The 18697-nt window shown below is 32.6% G+C and overlaps 1 protein-coding gene across 3 annotated transcripts in view; it reads left to right on the plus strand.

The window, feature by feature from the left end:
* LOC127723381 (peroxisomal sarcosine oxidase-like) overlaps positions 1-18697 on the plus strand; it is a 486740-nt gene that overhangs the window by 246740 nt on the left and 221303 nt on the right. Inside the window, exon 14 of one of the 3 annotated variants that reach the window (XR_007992048.1) lies at positions 15642-15687. The exons of the other annotated variants lie outside the window; for them this stretch is intronic. The gene's annotated coding sequence lies outside the window, so the exon portion shown is untranslated. Of the gene's footprint in view, positions 1-15641; positions 15688-18697 lie in introns of those variants that run through there. 3 annotated transcript variants of the gene reach the window in all.

Here is an 18697-nt window from a genome sequence, read left to right on the forward strand (position 1 = left end):
TGACCTACATCTTAAGAATTAAACTAAAACAATCAAAATTCAACCGTTCAAAGTTATTTGTGTAAACATGCACGTACAGAGTAAACAAAAAGAAAAATAATAGTATGACTTCCATGCGTGCACAAACTTTTCGGTATACACAACAACGAGATTGAGAAATAAGAGTAGAATGAAGTCATATAACTGTTATCTCTTCAGTTGTTGATTATACCTGATTTTAAGAAAATTACAATGATTGTTAATATTTAACAATAAACAAACGAATTATTACTGATATAAATATTAATCAATTTTAAATTAATGGTAGCTGATTTATTAATGTTCTGCAAAAAACGCATACTTTCGACTGATTTTTAACTATTTTTGTAAATTTAAGGTAGCTCTATAGGTACCTTAGACTTAGGTATGATCTTAGGCGTTTTCTTAGTATAAGGGGTTTTATGCATACCACTTAAGTTTTGTGGGCGTGACTTAAAACAACTGAGATTCTACTAAAGAAATACTTAGTTTAAGATTTTGTATGCATACCACTCAGGTAAAAAGGGCGGAGTTTCCTTAACTAAAGTGTTAACTAAGGAAAATCTTAACTTAAGTAGCTTTATGCACACGGGCCCAGGCTTTTTTACTTTATCGGATTGGTTCCCTTCGTATCGCCAAATGGCATTTAAATTGTTGCTGAAATAGTTTTACATCAATTAAATCATAAATCAAAATGATAAAGTTTTTAATTGTCAGTATATAGACCAACTTCTACTGTACGTGTTTCAGAACATTGTCATATTCGTTTTTTGACAAAATGACATGAAACGTCTTCGTGGTTTACGCGCTCGTGTGGTCATTATCAAATCATTGATAACTTTAAAACCGTGCAATAAGAATATTTTCTACGTTTTAAATCGTTATGCATGTCTTAAATAGACATTTTATTTTTTGTTCAAGATTTTTAAGTTTTTCTTGTTTAGATTACAATTCAATAAAAAAAAAGTTTTTGAAATTTTCATTTGACCTAGCTTTTGTAACCACCAATAACAATAACGAGTTGATTTAGGCAAATCTTCAAAAACACATATACCCAAACATTACTTGATGGTGCAAAACATATGCCATGCTTATAACAGTTGGAAGGTCAGTCATATAGGAAGTTGAACAGTTGTGCCAAATTAGTGCCGACCAGGGTTAAATAAATGAATAAATTTCAGTGTTTCAATATATAATAAAAGGGTTAATAAACAGAAATTTACAAAAATGTCTATATTAAAAATAATTGATTTCAACAAGGAATTGCGTGCTACTGGGTTGATGATATTTCCAGGAAAAAAATTTCAACACTCATTTTCATAAACCCTGTTGGTGTACAAGCAATTCAGTGATAAAAGGCTTGCAAATTGTAAACTTGTATTTCATTGAAAGTAAATTTGACAAAAATATTCCACTTTCAATTACAATTTTTTTTTAGTTACTGATTGAAAATTGGGTTTGCTACATGTACTACATACCTTTAAACAAGGATTTATTTAATACTGGAATCTGCCTTTGAAAGTAGGATTTTTTTTCACTAATTTTTGAATTTTGTAAGCCTAAAATTTTGAAGCGATGTAGTTTGCTTAGTGACAAAATGATTTATAACTCAAACTTACCTTGTAATTCACTTTGTTTTATAGTTTATATGTATGATTTACTAACCCTGTGCATGCACAGCCTTAGTTAAACTACCATTTGCATGCACAACATTAGTTAACTGACCCAGTGCATACACATCATACATCAACTAACCCAGTGCATGCACAAAATTAGTTAACTAGCCCTGTTTATGCACACATTAGGTAACAAACCCTGTTTATGCACACATTAGTTAACTAACCCTGTGCATGCTCAAAAGTAGTTAACCAACTATGTGCATGCACACAAATATTTTTATAACTTTGTTAGTGTGCACTTTATACCCAATGTATGCATATTTAGTATGAAATATACTCTGTGTATACAGGCGTGGTGGTCACAGAAGGCATGCGCTATCCCAATTCAAGGCTTTTCTCCTAAAACACAAACCTGATGTCATTTTCTATTATGGTTAGTGTTGTGCACTGCACATAACATTATATAGTGGAAAGGTTAGTGTACCTTTCTATTGGAAACAAAACTATGCACCACACACATAATTCTGCGGTGAAAATGTAATCATATGATTTGTAAAACAGGCAAAATGTTTTTGAATGTAATTGCTGTATACTGAAAAGAAGGGTTGGAGGAGGAATTCGTTATGGCCATAAGTTAGATTGAAGCTGAAGTCAATTTAAGAATATTGCAGAACATTTAGTTGTTAGTATCTAGTTCATTTTTTGTCAAGTTTTCCATTTGAACCCCCACTGTTTGTGTATTTTGCCTATTCTGTCAATCAGCAGGATTCAAATGGAAGTCTTTTCCATTTTTATTAGATCACCTGGCCCAAAGGCCCAAGTGAGCTTTTCTCATCACTTGGCGTCCGTCGTCCGTTAACTTTTACAAAAATCTTCTCCTCTGAAACTACTGGGCCAAATTTAAACAAACTTGGCCACAATCATCATTGGGGTATCTAGGTTAAAAATGTGTCCGGTGACCCGGCCAACCAACCAAGATGTCCACAGGGCTAAAAATAGAACATAGGGGTAAAATGTAGATTTTGGCTTATATCTCTGAAACCAAAGCATTTAGAGCAAATCTGACACGGAATAATATTGTTTACCAGGTCAAGATCTATCTGCCCTGAAATTTTCAGACAAATCTGACAACCCGTTGTTGGGTTGCTGCCCCTGAATTGGTAATTTTAAGGAAATTTTGCAGTTTTTGGTTATTATCTTGAATATTATTATAGATAGAGATAAACTGTAAACAGCAATAATGTTCAGCAAAGTAAGATCTACAGATACGTCGACATGACCAAAATTGTCAGTTGACCCCTTAAGGAGTTATTGCCCTTTATAGTCAATTTTTAATAATTTTTCGTAAATTTTTGTAATCTTTTACAAAAATCTTCTTCTCTGAAACTACTGAGACAAATTTAACCATACTTGGCCATACTCATTATTAGGGTATCTAGTTTAAAAAATTTGTCCGATGACCCCGCCTTCCAACCATCATGGCCGACATGGTTAAAAATAGAACATAGGGGTAAAATGCAGTTTTTGGTTTATATCTCTGAAACTAAAGCATTTAGAGCAAAGCTGACATGTGGCAAAAATGTTCATCAGATTTAGATTTATCTGCCCTAAAATTTTCACCTGTAGTTGTTAAAATTCTTATCATTTGGTCTGTGGTGAATAATTGCCCCGTTGGCAATCATGCCATGTCTCCTTATTTTTATATCATTAAAAGACTTCATTCAAATTTATACATTTTAATTTTAAAAAATTCCACACATATTTCCCACTTAATGGTTCCCATTAACAACAATTGCAAATGAAATTAAAATATAATTAACAGATTTAATTGGTGAAATGTATTACTCATTTCACGTATTTACTATGAACATGTCACCAAAAGTGAGTTTTTCACTTTTCAACCATGATGGTGCAAGTTGCTTTATCTGCTTATTTTTCAACTAATTGTGCAACTCATAGCCATTCGTTTTGATGATCCTTTCTAACGACAAGGACCATTTCAACAACTTCTTCACATCATGTCTTTGGTACATGCTCTCTATTTCGAAAAATAATCTGCACTAAATGAAACAATAAAAAATGATCAGTCTCAATTCTAAATTAATGAAACTCCACATTGTCACTGGGTAAACTAAATCTCACCAGAATTCAAAGACTCATAACTCCTACAACAAAAGTCAACTGATAAAAATTTCTTGTAGATATGCACAAAGTTTCATGAAATTCTGTTCATTTATATAAACACTGCTGTGTGGTTTTCAGAGTAGATGTAATGACAAACTGTTATAATAATAATAATAATAATAAATTCTTTATTTAAAGAGGATAACTCAATTAGAAGTAGTCTAATTTCATTGAGGCCCTCAAACAAAATACATGTGTACAGTTAACATTCATACATTCGATTTATATATTAAAATACAATATATATTACTTGTATATACACAATTCAATCATTCAAACATACAAATGGCAATAAATGGCAATAATTGGTAAAGTTTTGATTAAATTTTCTTATTCTTACAATAAAAGAAAGAAAACAAATTATTCGACTTGCATAGAATTTTCAAGAAAATGATTATAACAATGTTTCTTAAATAATTCCACATTTCGACAATTTTTTATTTTGAGTGGTAAATTATTCCATACCTTTGTTGCAGAATAATGAAAAGATTTGTGTTTGGTCTTGGAACAAATAGATCATTATTAGAGACAGATCGTAAGTTGCGGTGTTGCACATCATTAATATTTAGCATTGTTAAGTAATCAGGTGTTAGTCCATTTACAATTTTATACATTAGAATTGATTGTTGGTATTTTATTCTTTTTGTAAAAGATAGCCATTTTAAAGATGAAAACATAAAATTAGATGGAACAGAAATATCGCATTCAAGTATAAAACTTGCTCCTCTTTTTTGAAGTTTTATGATTCTATCTGAATCTTTTTGTAATAAATTTGCAGTAGTATACTTGGGCTAATATTCTAAGTTCAAAGGGGCATAACACCTAGAATAGGTCGATATGCACATTTTCAAATCATGTCCTAATTATCTACAAAGTTTCATAAAAATTCTGATTTGTGGTTTCAGAGGAGTTTAAATGACAAACTGCTACAGTAGTATATTTAGGCCAAAATTCTAAATTCAAAAAGGCATAACTTCTAGAAAAACGAGAGTGCACATGCTGAAATGTCACCTGCTTTACTGACCATTGATTTCATTTTGAAAGTCTTAAAGATAAAGGTTTTACTACAAGTATCACATAAACATAAACATAAGTTCAAGGTCAGATGAAAACTGCCAGACTGACATGTAAACACCATGCTAGTGAACAGGAATTGGCAATTATCGTGTAAAAAGACATTATTTTAAATATTTTTTCCATTTATTTTGCTTATAATTAATATAATAAAACACATGTTATATTAATTTATTAACTGTGAACTATGGTCCTAGCAATTGTTGTTTTATTTATGTGCCTCGACTATTAGTCCAATTACCCAGTTATTGACCAGGTAGGAACTGGTTTATGATAGTTATCATGTCTATAAAAAATTACATTGACCAAGGGCTGTATTTACCACAGGACATTTATTTTTTTGCCAACCTTAAACATGAATGAAATTTCAGCAAAAGATAGTGAGGATGAATATAAAAAGATACACACAGTAAATCCTTACATTTTCTGCTTTATTGACACATGACATAGGCAAAATCTCCTGTTTTAAGTGTGCTGTAATTTGGATAATGCACAGTTCAAATGCACTTTTGCCTTACTATATATACATTGTCGGAAAATATAAAATTTATTTGTATGAGCTTTAGAAACAGGGCGAAAAGCGAGGCTCGCCGAGCTTTTCTCTTGTTTCGCAGCGAGTACAAATACATTTCATATTTTCCGACAATGTACATATATTGTTTTTATCCTGAAATTTACACCCAACACTTGAAAATTTAGTTGTTAAAATCTAAATCATTGTCTCTAATTTTTCAAAGAAATCGACATAGTTTAAACGCGGACCGCGAAGAGGACCCCAAAATGAACTGGTACGCAAAAAGAAATATCCACATTACTGTTTGCTCAACATTGAAGAGGGGTAACAGGAGACTTTATTTGTACAAGTACAAATAAAGCAAAAATTTATTTGTGTACCTGTTATTTGTACAATGGTTGGATGATTGCAGGATAAAAAACATAATTGATCAATTTACAACTGTGATAACTACATCTTTTCGAAATATGAAATCAAATAAAGGTTATTAAAGTGTTTGAAACGAGATAAAGGTTTCTTCTTAAATTTATGAACTTTTTTTTATATTTTTTGTACAGCATATAAATCCTAAATTATTCCCCAATTAAAGTAAATATTGAAAACAATTTTTTTGTAATTTCTGAAAAACATGAATGAAAGTTTTAGAAAATCTGTAAACATGTAATTAAGATTTGATTTGGATTAGTTTTATTAAAGATTGAAAACTGAAACGTGTTTTTGTTGTTGTTTATTTTGCACTTTAAATTTAAATACATCTTTTCTCGATTAATCTTCCTTTGAGCATATTCGTGAGGGGAAGTAAATTAAGGAAATTAATCTATACTCAATAATCCTTTCGGATATTATTTGTCATAAACCGATTTTAAAGTACATCAAACGGAACTAAAATTGCAGGAGATGTTGGTTATATGTCAATAAGACAGCAACCAAACGACAAAAAAAAAAAACACCTTTTGAACATCTTGAGGGCAACATATAATGTTTAACAATAGACAGGTGTCTAAACAATATGTCAAGTTCTAAATCGTCACAAATTTTGAATAAATTTAACAGAAACAATCAAAGATCTGTCATTAAAATGCATTACTTCAAATAATGTAACAATTTAGGAGAAAACCTGAATATCGGATAAGTTAAAAAATTTTAAAGTTACCAACCTTTAACTACTTAAAGGCATATTTTCCCCTTTTTTTGCCCTGCAAGAAAACTTTTCCAGGAGCCGTAGATTGAATATCGTCCGAATATTTCCAAAACGTTTTACAATTATAAAGCATAATAATCAAAACTACAAAAATGTATACATACTACTTATAAATCAATGGATGATCAATAAATTTAATGATAAATCATAAAGCTAATTCATGTTCCAGAACAAAATCATATTTCCATGCATGAAGAAAACATGAAACCAAATGTATTCAGAACAGTTTCATTATTGTACATAGCTTTCAAATTGCTTCTTAAAAGATAAATCAGTATTTCAATTAAAGATTGAAGAAATTTGAAATTAAACAACGTTTTAAGCAGTCGTAAGTTAAGAATAAAAGCAGGAATTTATTCATAATTAGACATAAGTTTAACTCAATAAACTGTTTACACTAAGATATGTTTCGCCTTTTGTTATTTTGACAGTAAAATACAGGGGTCATTTAATCTCCATGAAACTGAGATATGCCAATGCTTATTCAACTGCATACCAAATATCATTGACCTACATCTAGTGGTTTTCCATAAACTGACCTTATCACAAACTAATACGTACAATAAGTCAATAGACCATGACTGAGGGGCGGGGCCAAATTATTCTACATGGAAATGAGATGTGCTAATGCTATTACAGCTGCATACGAAATATCATTGACCTACCACTAGTTGTTTCCCATAAACTGACCTTATCATACACAAACTAATACATTGTTTACGCCGCCGCCAGAAACAGCATATCTAGGTCTCGCTTTTTGACTCCGTCAAGGCGAGACAAAAAACCACAAAAGTGCACTCGCTGAAATGTCTCACCTGCTTTACTGACCATTGATTTTATGTTGAAAGTCTTAATGAGAAAGGTTTGTCTACAACTATCACATAAACTTAACATTTCTTAAAATCCATGACAATGAGGTCAAGGTCTGATTAATCGTGTCAAACAGACATGTTCACCTTACAATTATTCCATACACCAAATATAGTTGACCTATTGCTTATGGAAATTGAAAAAACAGATCAAATCAAAAACTTAACATTGACCAATGATTCATGAAAAAAGAGGTCAAAGTCAGATGATACCGGCTAGAGCGACATGTACACCTAATTACAATCATTCCATGCACCAAATATAGTTGACCTATTGCTTAAAGTACCTGAAAACAGACAAAAACACAAAAACTTAACATTGACCAATGAACCATGAAAATAGGTCAAGACAGACCTGTGCACCTTACCCTTCCCTTTTCACGAATGTGACTTACCGAATTAGACTATTTACCGGATTTGTAATAACATAAGCAACACGACGGGTGCCACATGTGGAGCAGGATCTGCTTACCCTTCCGGAGCACCTGAGATCGCCCCCAGTTTTTAGTGGGGTTCGTGTTGCTTAGTCTTTAGTTTTCTATGTTGTGTCATCTGTACTGTTATTTGTCTGTTTGTCTTTTTTATTTTTGGCCATGGCGTTGTCAGTTTGTTTTCGATCTATGAGTTTGACTGTCCCTCTGGTATCTTTCGTCCCTCTTTTACAATCATTCCATACGACAAATATAATTGACATATTGCTTTCAGTACTTGAAAAACAGACGAAAACACAAAAACTTTAAAAATGACCTATGAACCATGAAAATGGGGTCAAGGTCAGATGAAACCTGCCAGACTGACATTTACCACCATTTAAATGTTCATTATATGGCATGATATTCAGACAAATGTATATACATATGTATGCTTGCAGAATCGCCATATAAAATGAATGTTTATGGTGAGAAAAGGATTACAATAATCATGCATTAAAAATCAAATCCATCTATCCCTAATTGTAACTATAGTACTAAGTATAAATTAGTATAATAGTCTCAGGCCATCGAGAAAATGCAATAATGATTATTTTATTAATAGTTGTATAAATATAGATTCCATCACTACAACAAGTGTGTTACAATATTTCTCCACTCGAGACAGTTAAATTTTAATATTTAAAGCGCGAGGCTTGCCGAGCTTTTTAAATAATTAAAATTTAATTATTGAGAGTGGAGAAATATCGTAATACACGAGTTATAGTGGTCGAATCTGTTTCTCTAATGATTTTTATCCTTCCTTTACGAAGATTTGCAGAAAGTTGTGTTCTTTATATGTGACGTCATCAGGCATGGTCGCCTTTTTTCATGACGTCACAATAGGAGTTTCAGAAGAAATCAAGAAAATTTAACGTCATAATTAAATTTCGACAAATCATTGCTGAGAACAGATATTTTACTAGTGAGGAGAAATATTTTTCTCACACCGCTCAGGAAAAGTGAAAATAGCACAAAAATTAGAGAAATAAACGTTTCTATTATCTCTCCATTGTGTTATGATTATCGTACATTGACGTTGGTCAATATATTATTGACAATATATAGGAGGGTCGTAATGGGGGTACCTTCATGACGAATAACGGTAAAAAATCTTGCCAAATGACGTTAACAGTAAAAAATCTTGCCAAATGACGTTAACGGTAATTTTTGGTGCATGACGATAAAATGTACACTTTCTTTAAGAAGATAAAAAATCGACTGATTTTGACGAATCATGTTAAATTTTTTTCCAAAAATAACGGTAACAGTAATTATTTGAGACCTCTGACGAATCACGATAAGGATATTTTGACGAATCACGGTAAAATTTTAACCAATTTGACGCTAACGGTATCCGAAAATGACCGTTTGACGCCTGACGGTAAAGAGTATTCCTACCCTCATATAGGGACGGATTCAGGTTTTTTTCAAAGTGGGCGTAATTCAAACAGCCTACATACCGCAGAGCGTAGCGAAGCGAACAACGTTTTGGACGAATTAAGGTAAAAAAAATCGTAAAATTTTTTTTAATATTTTTTGGGCCATCAAAGGTGGGGGTGGGGTCGTGCGACCTATACGCCGCCTGGATTCGCCACTGATGTTATATACATTGTTGTAACTAAATCGTATACCAACTTAAAATTTTATAAGAAATAAGAAAGCAGGGACACCCGCGAAATTAGATGTATGTGAGTAGGATTATCATGTTTATTCTAACATTCACATTAATATTTTAGAATTGTCGGAATGCGAGACCAAGGGATTAAAATTCGTGGCGGCTTGAACTATTTGTATGAAGCTTCATATGTCAGAAGTTAGAATGCCTGACTGCAACATACCTCGCACACAGATCTTTTATGTAACGATGTTTCTATCTGTCATATGTCCATTGCCCTTGACCTCATTTTCATGGTTCAGCGAATTCCTAACAAAATGAATAGCTGATAATGGTTGATATATATGATCCAGGTTAACATTTCGTGTTTAAGTCCGTATCTCTAATACCATAAGTAATAGGTCAACTATATTTTCTCTTATGGCGCATATGACTATTTAAGTGACCTTGAACTTATTTTCTTGATAAATTGGTAAATGTTCAGTTTTTTTTTGGTTGGTTTTAATGATTGTAATGTGTTCATGTCTGTCTGGCAGGTTTCATCAGACCTTGACTTTTTTAATGGTTCCACGAACAATGTTAATTTTATGAGATACTTTTATCAAATTATTTATCTTACAGACCTTCAAAATAAATTCGATAACGATCATTCCAGCAGTCGCGACATGTCAGTGCGTACAGTCACTCTGGTATAAATAATACGTAGTATTTTTTGTTGTTAAAAAAAACGCAATTGAAGTTGTTTAGCCAAGTCTGATTAGTTTATCTCGTTCGTGTAAGCCTTAATTATGAATTGTTAGACTTTTTTTTAATTCAAGAATGGTGCAATCTTGTTTGGAATTCTTTTTTTTTAAAATCTGTAACTGGTTTGTTGAAACCTTTCGCAAGTTTTGTATTTGAAATACCACCTGACACTGTTTGAAACATCACCTAGTCATGCACCTGGATGCACACGGTAAAAGTCACATTGCCTAATAAAAATATGACTGTTCTTCAGCTAGAAAAGGAAAGGGCCATCACACCAGTATCAGGTCGTTCCGGCCTCAAACCGATCCTGCCAATAGTCGATCCATCCCAAGTCGTTTCGTCCCACGTCGATCCGGCCCTAGACTGGTATCTGGCCGTTATTTGACAACTTTGACAGTATCGTCCTTTATGGCCTAATTTTACTTTTTGAAATGATCGATCTCGAGCATGCGCAGTTACGCATTGTTGTTCCTCTTCACCACTTCGAAGATGGTAGTGTATCACAGAAAGTCATGGTTCAGGTGAGTGAAATAATTTCAAGTTGCCTAAATTAAAAGTTAGATAACCAAAACTTGCCCGATTCGTGAGGTATAAATTTTAAGGACGACACTTAATCGCCCACAAATGGGCTGGGTTTTGAAGTGGCCGCTAATTTTCCAAAAATATTTTCCCCCATCAATGAAAGTCAGTCAGCCATTTATGAGGGGGTGACATGCTTTTGGTATATGAGATTAAAGAGGGTGGATTAAAAGTGAAAAGCCCTATAAATACCGTCGCCCTGTAAGCCCGTATATTTCCTTGTTTGTGGATATAACGTCAAACGAACGACCGAATAGAATAATTGCGGGAAATCCGCACGCACTTGTTTCTATCTAGGTGACTGTCCATATAATAGAAGATGAAATGGAACACTGTGGGGGATATAAAGTATGTAGTGTTTAAGAAAAATATTCAATAAAACGATTCAAATAAGGTAAGGAATATTTTACATTACGTTAAAGCTCTTAGCTGGGTAACAAAAATGGTCGGAAGCGGAGACGATCATGGCATAGCATCTTCTATTATATATGGATAGTCGACCCCCAATGGATAGAAACTAGTGCCTGCATGTGGGCCATATGGGGGGCATTGGTATCAGATAATGGAAACACATGTTTTCTCGGCTTGAATTATGGAATGAGGAAAATAGTCAACAATCTATTTTCTTCATGTTTATAAGCATATTTCCGCCTGTTATTAAATCAAGAATTACTGAGTTTGAAATATGTTTCCATCAAGACCCGAAAACGTTTAACGACGTTTTCAACTGGAATCGTATGTCGACGTTCGAGTTCAAGGTCATCATTTGCTCATACCGACCGTTAATATTTGTATATTCCGAAGGCATATTGAATATGTTACGGAGAGAACCAACCTAATCCGGCCTTAAGTCGATCCGGCCCAATGATAAAATAATGAATAATTTATATTAACATCGGAGGATTTGGTGACATATTCAGGGTAAATGGAATTTGAACAAAGTATTGATGATTAATGACAGCAGGTAAGTGAAGAATGCCTAATAGTGGAGTAACATTCAGATGATTTATTTTAAATCGATACGAAAAGAAGTATGATTGGTACTGTTTGTAAAGCAGCATCAGCATATATATATGAAGTTATTTTCCATGATAAATTGGTATATCATGGAAAAATAGTTTTTTATTCAATTCACACATTGAAGAGGTAAATAGATATTTACAATCTAACGGAACGTATAATTATGTAAGTGAAATATTATTATCAGATTATAACATAAATTTAAATAATTTTGACAATCTACCAATTGATAAATTACAACACAAGATGTTTGGGATCAAAAGACAGTCATCAAATGTTGCTAGTAGACTTGAATGTAACAGGAGTCCAATGTTGATGTTCTCATTATGTTTATGTATAACTATTATATGAGACCACTTAAAATAAATAGAGATAGAATATTATATAGTGCGTTTACTGCAGATCAAGAATTATCTCAAGAAAACACAAAATGCTGGTTTTTTACCCTAAATAAAATATTTAAAGTACTTAAACTTGATACACATAAATTGACAGATACTAGTGTTTTAAAAAATAGTCTATAAGATATTATAACCAGCAATCTGACTCACAACTACAACAAATCTGGAGCTATGGACAGAAAATAGTTTTTCAGATAACATGAAGGAAAATGTACTATTATTTCTTTTAATCACGGTCTTCTTTATATTGTTTTTTTTTTGTACCATGTAATGAAAATGAAATATTTAAAAAAAATATTTGTCAATGGCCAACTTTTTTTTTATTGAGATTATGGGGTTTTAGGTTATCAGTCTTTCGTGAACTGGTGTTGTATAGCTAATGATTACCGAGGAAAATCGAGGGGCAAATATGTTTCCCCATTAAAACACACACACAAAAAAATGGGATATATGAAATGTTAGCACTCATTGAAATGTGGGCTTTGGAGTGACAGGACACCATCAATTTATCTGAAAGCGAAAACAGAATATATCTATTCTTCCGCAACACCGGAGTATATTCCGGCGTTTTTAATTGGGTTAGTGCTTATTAAAAAAATGGCATTTTGACTAGCGTTTTGTAAATCGTTGTCGCGTCGTGTTTTTCTTTTTATATAAACATTTTTTTTTTTGCCTTTCTTTAACGTGTGGTTTTTATTTTTGACTGCTCAATACGATATGCTCTCACATTTCAATATATTGAATGGGGATCAGTTTAAGTATGAAACTAATATAATAATGTTTTAAAACTATAAATGAGTGTACAATCAGGCACACATCTATATTATTTACTGAACCGATTTATATAGGAAGAAAGAGCGGAGATCTAAAAATGTTTTCCATGCGGTACTTAGTCAACTTTTTGTGAATATGTTATACAATATTTTAACTTTCGTCATCGTATTATTATCGTTATTCCTGATCGTCTCATTCATTCAACTCATACATGTTACAAATAAAATCATTTACTTGGTAAAAGAAAAAAAATATATTTCGTTCTCGACATAAACAGACTTAACTAGACAGAATAATGACGTGTCGCCACTTTTTTGTTTTAAGTCTACTTAATTTTCGAAAAACGACCTTTTAAACTACGTGGCTGTGATTTTTTGATCGAATGCGTGTGTGTATTTTAGGTTTGCATCCAGCAAAAGTCTTCAACAGGGAATACTTTTCAAGAAAGACATTAATGCAGAGGAATAAACAATTAATTTTGACGCCAATAGTCAGTCTCTATATTTAATTATCACACTGCTGTTAATGTACAACAAATGAAAAACCCTAAGTTTGGTTTAAATTTTTAAAATGTTTTCCATCAACAAAAAAAAAATGTTTTTCTTACTTTTGAATGTGTTTAGTGGACACAAGTCAACAAACAGTAATAATTGCCACATTTGTATATCTAATTTTGTATAAAAATGTCATAAAAAAAAAAGAGTATTAATTGATACAAATGGCATTACTAGTTACGAAGACGAATTGGTCCATTCAAAATAAAAAAAAAAAGACCTATAATATCATTTGCCTGAGCTGTAAATGTGTAGAAGTGATTATATTTTCTATTTAGCTCTGCCTAGAAATATGCGTAAGTACTTCCAAAAATGTTTGCCAAGTTTTTTAATTAGTTGACCATTTCCTCAAAAACAAATTTCAAACTAATAGGACTACACTGATTTTGTGATTTTTCCAATCGCATTAAATTTCATTTCGTTTGCATTACAGATTACCAGCGTGCATCCTTGGAAAAAAGTATGGTTTCTTAGCGGAAGTTCCGTATAGAAATATAACTTATCCAATAGAAATGCATTTAAACTAAGATAATATACTTTCAAATAAGATATATATATATATATTAGTATTACATTTTGTGTACGGTCATTTTTACGTTCTTTTGAAGACGGAACGCGCGTCTGTCGTACTGAATTTCAATTCTGGTATCAATTGTGAGTTTATTTACAACCACTGCAGGGTCAATGCCACTGCTGGTGCATTTTTTCTCCCCGAGGGTATCGCTAGCCGATTCTTATTGACAGCATATTTGTTGAATTTGGAGGTAGACTTTTTCAACAAACAGTCGGCATTCCTATGGGAACGAACTGTGCGCCTCTTCTTGCCGACCTTTTCTAATTTTCAGATGAGTTGGAGTTCCTTCAGACACTTGTCACTTAGATCAAAGAAGCTAAATCACTAAATTTCACATTCTGATGATGTTCTTTCCAGTAACATTCCAAACTTTTCTGATTGGTTCCATTAATATAGCCTCCAGAACTATAAATTAAAGAAACAACAGACACGGCTTCCTCCGCCTCATGTTTAGACTTATATGTATACCTCGAATTTTCCCTAACCTTAGCAGCAATATACCAAATTCACCTATATATGGGATATACATTTCCCAACTTATATAGATATAAGAAGATGTTGTATGAGTGCCAATGAGACAACTCCCCATCCAAGTCAAAATTTATAAAAGTAAACCATTATAGGTCAAAGTACGGTCTTCAACACGGAGCCTTGGCTCACACCGAACAGCAAGCTATAAAGGGCCCCAAAATTACTAGTGTAATACCATTTGAACGGGAAAACCAACGGTCTAATCTATATAAAAAACGAAAAACGAGAAACACTTATGAACCACATCAACAAACGACGACTACTGAACCTCAGATTCCTGACTTAGGGCAGTATTAGGCTGTATTCAAGACAAACTTAGTCTGTATTCAAGAGCTTGCAGCTGCTATTCAGACTTTATAAAACGTCACCAGTGTCTGTGCAGAAATTTGAAGAGCCAGGGTTATGTCAACATAGTCTCGTCCTTTTTCTAAAAAAATTCATCGTAAGCTACCAAGACCTTATTAATAAATATTTCGTATCAACTTCACAAATAATACATGATGGTATTGAAGTATAGATTCTAGTTAATAACGTTGTTTATAATTTTAAAAACGTGTTGTAGTGTTCTTTTAATTGTCTTTATATATTATCAACTTTTACTGTGTAGTCTATTTGTGGTAAAAACCTTTTGGCGTGTCTCGGTATTTATGCATCCGACCATTGTGTTATTGTGCAATTGTCATTTTTTTGTATTCTTGTTTTTCACATTTTGCGTATGTGCTTTGTCTATATGACATTTTGTTTTCTATGTTGACATTGTTGTTTGTTTTTTTATAGTGATTAAGATTATAACACAAAGTTGACTGCTGTACTCCAATATTTTACATTTTTATCTATTATATCTGTTTGTTGTCTATATGATGGAATTTTATGCGACTGGCATACAAGTGAGAGGTTTAGCTAGCTATAAAACCAGGTTTAATCCACCGTTTTCTAAATAAGAAAATGCCTGTACCAAGTCAGGAATATGACAGTTGTTTCCAGTCATCTGATGTGTTTGAGCTTTTGGTTGTTCCATTTGATAAGGAACTTTTGGTTTTGAATTTACCTAGGAGTTCGGTAGTTTTGTTATTTTACCTTTTAACTGTTTACAAAACTTACGATTTTTTACATTAATAATACATTTGTTAGATTACCTAATTTGGCAAAGCTCTTATGAATTTTGGGTTCTCAATGCTCCCCAACTTCGTACTTTACTTGGCTTTTTAGTTTTTTATCTGATGATTTTTATGTAGACGAAACGCGTGTCTAGCATACACAATTCATTCCTGGTATCTTTGATGAGTTTATTTACTACAAAACTGGTATAAACCGGCCATTTGTTTAGAATTAAAGTATATATACTTGGCAAATCATATACAAAATTTTTTTTGTATACCGAATATGCATATTGTCTCAAGTTATGTATTGTGTTACATGTAAGTCATACGCAATAATCTAAACGCTGTTTTATCGTAAAATATATGGAAAAACGCTCTAAATACGGAAGATAAAAATCGTTTGACTCAAATATTTATACTAATACATAAAACTGAGAAAAACAATAACATAATCAACTTGAAATAACGGATTTATATGATAATGGGAATCTTACTTTAGTCTTGATTTACCTGATTCACAGCAGCTTTTAATAAAAACATTGTATATAAAAAAAAATCTTATCTTTTGATTAGACAACATATCTACAGGGTAAAATGCTTTATTTTAACAATACTAGAACACATCCGCGACATCGAGGGTCCGTGACTGAAATAAAGTGCCTACGCCTCATTTTTATCCTGGATTTTTAGTATTCGTATTGCCATTTGATAATGTCATGCTGATTATAAGGTGCACAGTTTTCTTTGCTTTCAAAATCGTTCTGTTTAAATCTTACTACAACCGGAAACTACTTGTAGATATAATTTTTTTGTCAATGATTGAACTCAGTGTCAATCCCTGTATAATGACGAAGTTCGGGTGTGATTTTGACCCGTGTATATAGCAAATCCTAAATACACCGTTTGGTGGTGCGCCAGACAGAGGCAGAAAATACGGTAACAGGTAACATGTAACCTATATATTGGTGTCGGTATCGGATTCGACCCGAACTTTATTGGTAATATTAGGACGAAGTCCCCAAATACGGTAGAAAAATCAATAATAAAAAAAAAAAAAAAATTCAAAAATCAAAAATCAACTTCTCATGAACTCAAAATCGTTAACTTTTTTTCTAACTTTTTTTTATTTTCCCGCATCTGCGCAGAAATATTTTCCGGTATCGTTTAGGCTCGAGATTTGAGTAAAATGTTATAGGGACGTACCTTATAACAGTGAGCAAATCAATTAAACTACTAAAATTCAATATAAAAAATCGATATTCTAATAAAATCATATCGTACACGTTTTTTCTCACTTTTTCCAACAGTTGCATTTGCCCTGTTCCGGTTCTGTTGATGGACGAAGATATGTTAGTCATACGATTTCCCAAAAATTTATGGTAGACTTTGCTTGAATTTTATTTTGTTTTTTGTTTGATATTTAACAAAAAGACACGAAGATTCAAAGTTGTATGAAGTCATATAACATTTGTCAATTGGTCATTGCGATGATTGATGACTATTTCAACACTTGTCGGTTATGATACAGATCCGCTTCTTAACAACTCGAAACTGGTCAATGAAAAAACTATCCACCAAATTTCAAATGCAGTGGATGTAAACAATTATAGACAATCGTACGGCCTTTAACAATGAGAATAAACCCATACCATATAATCGGTTATAAAAGGCCCTGTCATGTTTGTTTGGTTTTTTTTGGCAGTACGTCGTCGGGTAATTTAACTTTTTCTGTACGTTTTTAGGAGATATTAACTGTTATCAGCTATTCGTGACATTGAATAGACTTTGTTTGCCTTTCGAGTACTTAGCAGAAATTAACAAAGTTGAATTCTTACTTCTTCTTCATGAAGATTAACAATCTGAATTAGTACATAACTGGACTATCTCATCCGCTTACCTGGTATCGAACCTACGAAATGTACCTATTTGTCAAGTGTTTTCAAGGTCAAGAAACTATACTTTAATTTTACTGTGTGCTATGTATCGATGTATAAGCTCTTTTTAACTGACTTTTTTGAATTTTTCTTTTCCAGCTAACATGTTGTACCCCGCCACGTTCTGTATGTGCCTGTCCCAAATCAGGAGCCCGTTATTCAGTGGTTGTTTGTTGTTGTATTTAATGTTTGTTTTTAGTTTATTGTTTTGTACATAAATCAGGCTGTTAGTTTTTCTAGTTTGAATTGTTTTACATTTGTCATTTCTGGGCACTTTATAGCTTACTATGCGGTATTGGATTTGCTCATTGTTGAAGGCGTATGTTGACCTATAGCTGTTAACTTTTATGTCATTACATCATTTGGTCTCTGCTAGAGAGTTGTCTCATTGGCAAAAACATCTTCGTATTTGTATATTCTATTTCTTTAAAGACCAAAAAAGATTGACTGCCGGACTATATAAAAAGCACAGAACTGTTCAAGTTTTAATTAGTTGCAGCCCTCAAGCTTCAATAATGTTATTGTTTATTGTATTGGTGGTAGAGTGTCTGACATGTCCGGCATCCAGATTCAATAGTACCGCATATCACCTTCCACATGTTCCATGTAACTTGAGATTACTATATCAGTGGTTATAGGAATCTCAGATGTAACCATTCAGTTTGGGAATTTACCCTACAAGTGTTTGTGCACATAGCATAACTCATTATTATTGTACATAAGGGAACTGATGCATGGTAATCTGCAGATGAGCTAGATACATATCGTAAAACAGGTATCATTCTTTTGTCATGTGTTACATGCAGTTCTTTCCCAGTAGTTCGCAGGTATGTGGTTTATTCAGTAATTCTGACGTAACAAGACCTATCCATGTAACCCTTTCATTTTTTTTTTACAATTTCTGTATTAAAACAAT

This window comes from Mytilus californianus, unplaced genomic scaffold (assembly GCF_021869535.1).
Source record: "Mytilus californianus isolate M0D057914Y unplaced genomic scaffold, xbMytCali1.0.p SCAF_13, whole genome shotgun sequence".
NCBI classification, from domain to species: Eukaryota; Metazoa; Mollusca; class Bivalvia; order Mytilida; family Mytilidae; genus Mytilus; species Mytilus californianus.